This window comes from Chenopodium album, chromosome 4 (genome assembly GCF_948465745.1).
Source record: "Chenopodium album chromosome 4, dcCheAlbu1.1, whole genome shotgun sequence".
Lineage (NCBI taxonomy): Eukaryota > Viridiplantae > Streptophyta > Magnoliopsida > Caryophyllales > Amaranthaceae > Chenopodium > Chenopodium album.
In genome coordinates this window covers 67,673,514-67,680,178 of record NC_137837.1, presented here as the reverse complement: position 1 = coordinate 67,680,178, position 6,665 = coordinate 67,673,514, and the positions used below count along the sequence as shown (strand labels likewise).

Sequence of the window (6,665 nt, the reverse complement as noted above, 5' to 3'; positions counted from 1 at the left end):
CACGAAATTCGAAGTATTTAAAATATTTCGTTAGGTTTTTGATGACAGGTGGTAAAAAATAATTTTTTTATTTTTTATTTGGTGGTAAAATAAAAGTTTTAGAAGTTTGGTGGTAAAAAACATTTTTTTTAATTTTTTTTGTGGTAAAAGTCAAAATTTTCTTTAATTTAACACCGATGAAATTTGGCTTTTCAAAAATTAAAATCATAAATATAAATAAATAAGAAAAATACTACCATATACATAGCCTGTATATAAACATTAATTTTACACTAGAAAATGGTATAAACTTAGGAAATCATAAAATATAAACACTAATTACACTCATTTGGCCGTGTTTTTGTCATAAATTCCTAATTTCATACAATTTTCAAGAGTATATATATTTAATAGTACAAATTTTTGTATATGGGTTACTTGTAGGGTGTTACTTGTATGGTGTTATTGGTTTTGGTCAGGGAGAAACTGGTTTTAGTTAGGGTGTTACTTGTAGGTGTTACTTGTACTCTATGGTTAGTTGTATGGTCTTACTGGTTATGTTAAGGTATTTCCGATTTGGTATGGGGGTTTGGTCTGGGGTTACTTGTAGGGGTTACTTAGAATACAAGTAACCTATACAAGTAACCCCAAAATACAAGTAACACATGGTGCAGCAGGGGTTACTTATAGGGTGTTACTTGTATCTTGGATTACTTGTAGGGTGTTGCTGATTTTGGTTAGGGTGTTACTTATAGGTGTTACTTGTATAGTGTAATATGAGGTTACTTGTATGGTCGTACTGGTTTTGGTCAAGCGTTGTTGGTTTGGTATGTGGCCTTGGTTAGGGGTTAATTGTTGGGGTTACTCAGAATACAAGTAACACCTACTAGTAACCCATACTAGTAACCCTAAAATACAAGTAACACATACAAGTAACCTTTGACAAAACCAGTAACACCATACATGTAACCCCTGCCACACCATATGGCCTGCCACACTGAAAAACCTCTGATTTAATAGTTATAAGTAGATGCATACAAGATAAATTGGATTCTTTCAAAAACTACTCCCTCCGTTTTTCTATGCGCGGAGTTTTAGAAGAAATTAGTGAAAGTAATAAAATATAGAGATAATGGGTTAGTGAAAGATAAATTGGAGCAGTTACAATTTAAAAGTGATGAAATTGGGTCCCACTAACTAAGAGAATTGAATTTAAAAAATTAAAAATTATATAAACTTTCCAAATAAGAAAATAGAGAACAAGTATTTAAAAATAACCGTAAAAAAAAAGTGAAGCAAGTATTTACAAACGAATGTTATAACATATTAGAAAAAAACTACTCGTAGTAAATAAGAAAATTAAAAATGGATAAAAATATACTCGTAAATGTACTTTAGTGGATTTAGATTTATTGACATTAATAGCCGGCAACAATAATAACGATGCTACAGGATCGTGAAACTGCTTTCATAGTACTGTAGTTATTTGTATTACATTTATTTTATTTTATTTATTGTTGTTAATTTACTCTCATTTTTTCAAAGACTTTGGACTTCGAGTACCATTGTTCTTCTACAAAAATTAAGATTCATATTAAGAACCTTTGAATCAAGTTGACCGGGAAAAACTGGGGAAGTAATTAAGAATCCTATTTTGAAGGCTGTTGTAGTGTCGTTAAATTTAAGGGGCAATATGATAGAAAACTTACTGGATTACTTGGTAGAGTCACAAGGGAATGAGCAAATATGCCGCATATGGAATTGAGTTAGAACTTAAAAGGTAGTCATAAGGTCTTAAAAGCTTATGTAACATGACCGATTGAAACTGTATAATTTATTTTGACTTATTTCAAACAAACAAAGTTTAGAATCTTCAAATAGATATAAAAACATAAGATGAATTCAAATAGAATAAAACCTTTACACCTAATAAATTTTAAATAAGAGAGTGATGGATAGCTCAAGTGGTTAAGAGCTTCCCTCCCGATTCCAGGAGATCCTGGGATCAATTCTCACCCCCGCCCTTGTGGCTCTCTAAACACCAAAAAAAAAAAAAAAAAAAAAAAAAAAAAAAATTAATAAGTTTAAACAAAATAAGTGAAATATAAATAAATATCTTAATAGCCTTAAGATGAGCCTTGTTGCCTAAAAGCTTTTCCTTATTTTTAGTAATTTTAACTTTTAAGTAGTGATTAGAATAGCGTAACCAACCTGTAAAGTAGCTCAAAGTGGTTATTAAGGGAATTCCTAGGGACCTAGCCCGTGAAAAGCTAGTAAAAGCATTTGTTTTCTAAGAGCAAGAGTCTTCATAACTATATATACCTGTTTTGCTTGGATATTGATCAGTCTTGGTTTGACATAGTTCACATTTAAAAAAAATTGCTAGAGCTCATCACTTTTTGGAATTAGAGAAGAATTTCTTCGCGGACAGTATACATACAACTATACAAGGTTGTTAGGACTAGAAAAGATGGTTAGTTTTGAGTTAGGCCCGCCCACCTGCCGCCTAGACAACCGATCTCTTAAAAGGGGAGGTGATACACATAGACTTAGTCTATGTGTTTCCCCACATAGATAACCATTAATATGATGACAGCACATCATTCATGAAAATAGTAGAGCGGCAGTTTAAAGCGGTAAAATTTAATAGTAAAGCTCGCCTTTGTAATGGAAAGAGAGGAAATTTAGCGCTTAATGGTACTGAAAAACTTTGGCGCTAAATATTCATGTAAATAAGTACTCCTTAGCAAACCATTAATGGAAATTTAAGGTGAAAATATTTCCCAAGCACTTAGATTTGAAGGCAGTCAATAGTCATCTCTTGGTTTTACACTGCAAATTGACTTAGTTGACAAACTAAGGTTTTAATTTGCAATTAAATGTTGTTAATGGTGATTGCAAAATGAATTGAATGCGTCATTGTTGGGGATAATGATTTATAAGGTGTCGATTGACGATGATGGGTTACAAATTTGGATTAATATAATTTAGCTTATCAATTTGTGTAATTTTAAAAGTGTTGTATTTATTTTAGTCTCACATGAAATATTTTAGTATCAATTTGGTTGATGTTGGTATCATTGTATTTAAATTTGTGATATTAAATGTTTTGTGTTAATTACAGAGTATTTATATCTAATGGAAAACCTGGAAAACAATTTAAAAAGAATCATTGATCTTAGTGTCTTAGTGACTTAATGAGGTTGTTATGGCTATGGAGTATAATGAGGATGGTGCTCGTATAAGAAACGCTCCCAAAGTGGGAATGACCTTATTATCAAGAGAAGGAGGAGTTTAATTTTAGAAAATGTAGCGCCGAGTCGAAATTTGATGGTGATGGCAGTGAAGGAAGATTGAAAAGATTTTTGAAGGTTGATAATGGATGACGGGTTGGGTTTTCGTTGTAGATAGGTAGTTTTCCGGCATGGGTAGGGTTTTTCGGGGTCGAGGTTAGGATTTCGGGGAGTTATTAGAGTGTTTTTCGGCACGTCAAATGACGACGGAGGAGGTGAGAGGAAGAAAGGTCAGGAAGGAAGGTCTGGTACCGGTCGTTTTCAGGGGTAAGAGGAGACGGTCGGCGAGCTGGGGGTTGATCTGGGTCTGGGCTTCTGGATGGCGAAAAGGGATGGGTGGTGGCTGGGAGGTTTTTTTAGATTTTTTTTCTCTTTTTTTTCTTTTTTTTTTTAATTTTATACCAATCATGTGCTGACACATGGATTGATTACTTGCTACAATAAGTATTGCTCTAGGGACCAAATGTTAGGATCATTCCAAGAAAAAGCACATTAAAAAGATGGAGATTACGAAAATGCGTATGTTAAGGTGATCAGATGTGCGGGAACACTCTAAGAAATAGAATCAGAAATGAGGTTATTCACAATGCAAGAAATTAAAGTAGGTGTGGCAAGCATTGTAGGGGAAATCGTTTGTGTTGCTTTAAGCATGTAAACTAGAGAGTTGAGGGTGCACCGGTAGGAAGAGTGGAAGAGAGGGACCGTGGAGGTATTAAACAAGGGAGAGGGTCGGGAGACCAAAAATGACTTGTTTGAAAGGAGTTAGGAATGATATGAAATATATGGATTTGCACGAGGATGACGCATTGGATAGTAAAGGATGGAGGAGGAAGATTTTTGTCGATGATTACAAGGATACATAGCCTCTTTCTTGCATTTATTACTCACATAATAAAGAGAAAAAGGATTTTGATATAGGGACGGAGAAGTACATAATAAATCGAAATTGATCAAAGCTAATAAAAAATAATAATGAAAATTTACGACACATTATTTGATTGGGCTAAAATTTATTAGAAGTTATTAAATTCAATAAATCCTATATGAATTTATTAGACCTAAATGTAACACCCCCAAATTACTCTCCAATAATAATGATTACAAAGCCTGATTAAGAGAGTAACTTGAGAGCATTACCGCCACGTGATTACGTAAGACTTTTCAAAAACAGAGACTTGCAGCGGAGAAAATACATACTTAACCTTTATATTGATAATAATAGTAATAGTAGATTTCAAAATTGAACCATATGAGAATTTTTCATACAAAACGTCAACCATGAGACCTAGACTACATGATTATCGCCCTTCATCCCCAATGCCATATTTAGATCACGTCGAGTCATCATCACCTATCTACTTATCATAATGATAAGTAGGGCCAAGCCAAAACAAAAGAGAAATACATATTAGCAAAACGCTAAGTACATACCAATGCTAGATACGTAAAATCAAGTTATTTAATTACACATGCTTTCGTAAGATTAGCATTTATAAATAGCATTTATTCAAACCTTCCATAAATAGAAACTTCACATTAAGAAACGTTTAGAAACATTCCAAGAATTAACAACATTTCAAAACCAACGACTTTCCCAAAATAGATTCCAATAGAAATGGAAGATCAATATTTTCGTAAACCATTTTTCCACCTAAGTGTGCACACCCCCCAAGCTAGTAACTACTTACATAGTGCTATCAAGGGGAAAGACTAGGTCATACATAGCCCATAGTCTTCAATTTTATCTCCACATAGTGGGAGTCATAAAAATCCAATATATATCTTTGATAAATCAACCTTCCAATTCCCATGTATGGGATTTCAACAACATTTTCTCTTTAAAATGAATTTGAAGTCAAGTATGTGCATAAATAGCTTTTAGAACATTGAAATTATTTCCAAAGATCAAACAATAAAACATTTCACAATATTCATTTCATAAACATTCATAAACCTTGTTCAACATTCAAACATATTTCATCATTCAAAACACAAAACACATTTGTATAAAATCACATATTTAAATATCTAGCCACGAGTACGTACCTTGATCTTTACAACTATTCCACCTAGATTTACAACCACGAACTATCTCCTAAATAAACATTATGTGGAGTATTTTAAATAAAAATCAAATATGAAACCTTACAAAAATCATAAATTGAAAATAGATATTAGTTTTGAAAGACTAACCGCAAAACAATATAAAGTAGCAAAGCTCACGGGGAGGTTCACGTTGAAAAGAAGGAGTCAGATCTTGCAGAAGCCATATCTCATAGTATATAACTCTAAATTGGTGATTCTTGAGCCTAACCTCAAGGATTTTTTGAGAGAAACAACTTTGTCTCAAACAACAAAAGGCTAAAAATGACTTGAAGTGGTTGAAAAATGGCCTGGAACATATACAAGGTGAAGTAGTACGAAAATGGGAGAAAGAAAGAAGAAAGAAGGATGGAACTTTAAGGGCAAGAGACTTTTGGCTTAAAATGGCTGAACTTTGGGTCCTATTTATATAGTTTGAGAGTCCTATTGACATCATGTATGATGTCAACAACTTGGGGGTAAAGGAAGTTTATGAGGTCATGTTATTGACATCATGTATGATGTCAACAACTTGGGGGCCAAGTATTCAAGTTTGTAAGAGAAGTTTGTGACTTTGGTCATGCTTTAGGAGTAAGAAATGGACTTAGGTCATTTGGAAAAGAAATACTCAAGGTAGAAAAATATCTTATTTTCGGCTACTAAATTCCCGGCTTGCATATCAAAATCTTTTATAAAACATAATTTTAACCAAATGATTTTCGTAAATAAAACTAAATAAAATTCTTTTAATTTGTGTCACTTTAAAACATAATAATATGTATTACTAATAAATTATGACGTATTCAAGTCAAAACATAATTAATATTTTATAAAACGAGTTTAAAAATACGGGGTATTACACTAAAACTTATTTAATAAAGGTGAACAAAACGAAACGTAAATTAATAAATTACTTTAATAAATCATAGTTGTCCAATAATCAATTCTACTTTACATTGTAATTACTGCCTTGATTTTCGTGCTCAAAATCTTATCAATGTGTGCTAAGAAAATTGCTCAGATTTTTAGGGTCATTTTAGGTCTTAAGATTCAAAGTAAGAGAAATAAATAGCTTAAATCCCGTGCAATGCATGATTTATTACCAAAGTTTATACTCCTTCCATTTTTAAGAGGTATCCCTATATAATTTATCTTTCATTTGCTAATCTAATTTGATAAGAACTTATTTTTTCAGATCTAATCAGATGTAATTGTTTAGTTTAATTTGACTGAACATTGACCTTATATGTAAACTAATCTAGGTAATTTCATTATCTTTAATATAGTGATATTTAACTATTTAAGTGGGGG

At 32.2% G+C, this 6,665-nt stretch overlaps 1 long non-coding RNA gene across 1 annotated transcript; it reads right to left on the bottom strand.

Annotated features, from left to right (window-relative positions):
- Positions 1–4,384: 4,384 nt before the first annotated feature.
- On the bottom strand, positions 4,385–5,720 carry LOC145627129 (uncharacterized). Its single transcript, XR_014111322.1, has 3 exons — positions 5,466–5,720; positions 5,319–5,367; positions 4,385–4,627 (listed from the first exon to the last, which is right to left on the bottom strand). It is a non-coding gene; the product is annotated as an uncharacterized LOC145627129 (long non-coding RNA).
- Positions 5,721–6,665: the final 945 nt, after the last annotated feature.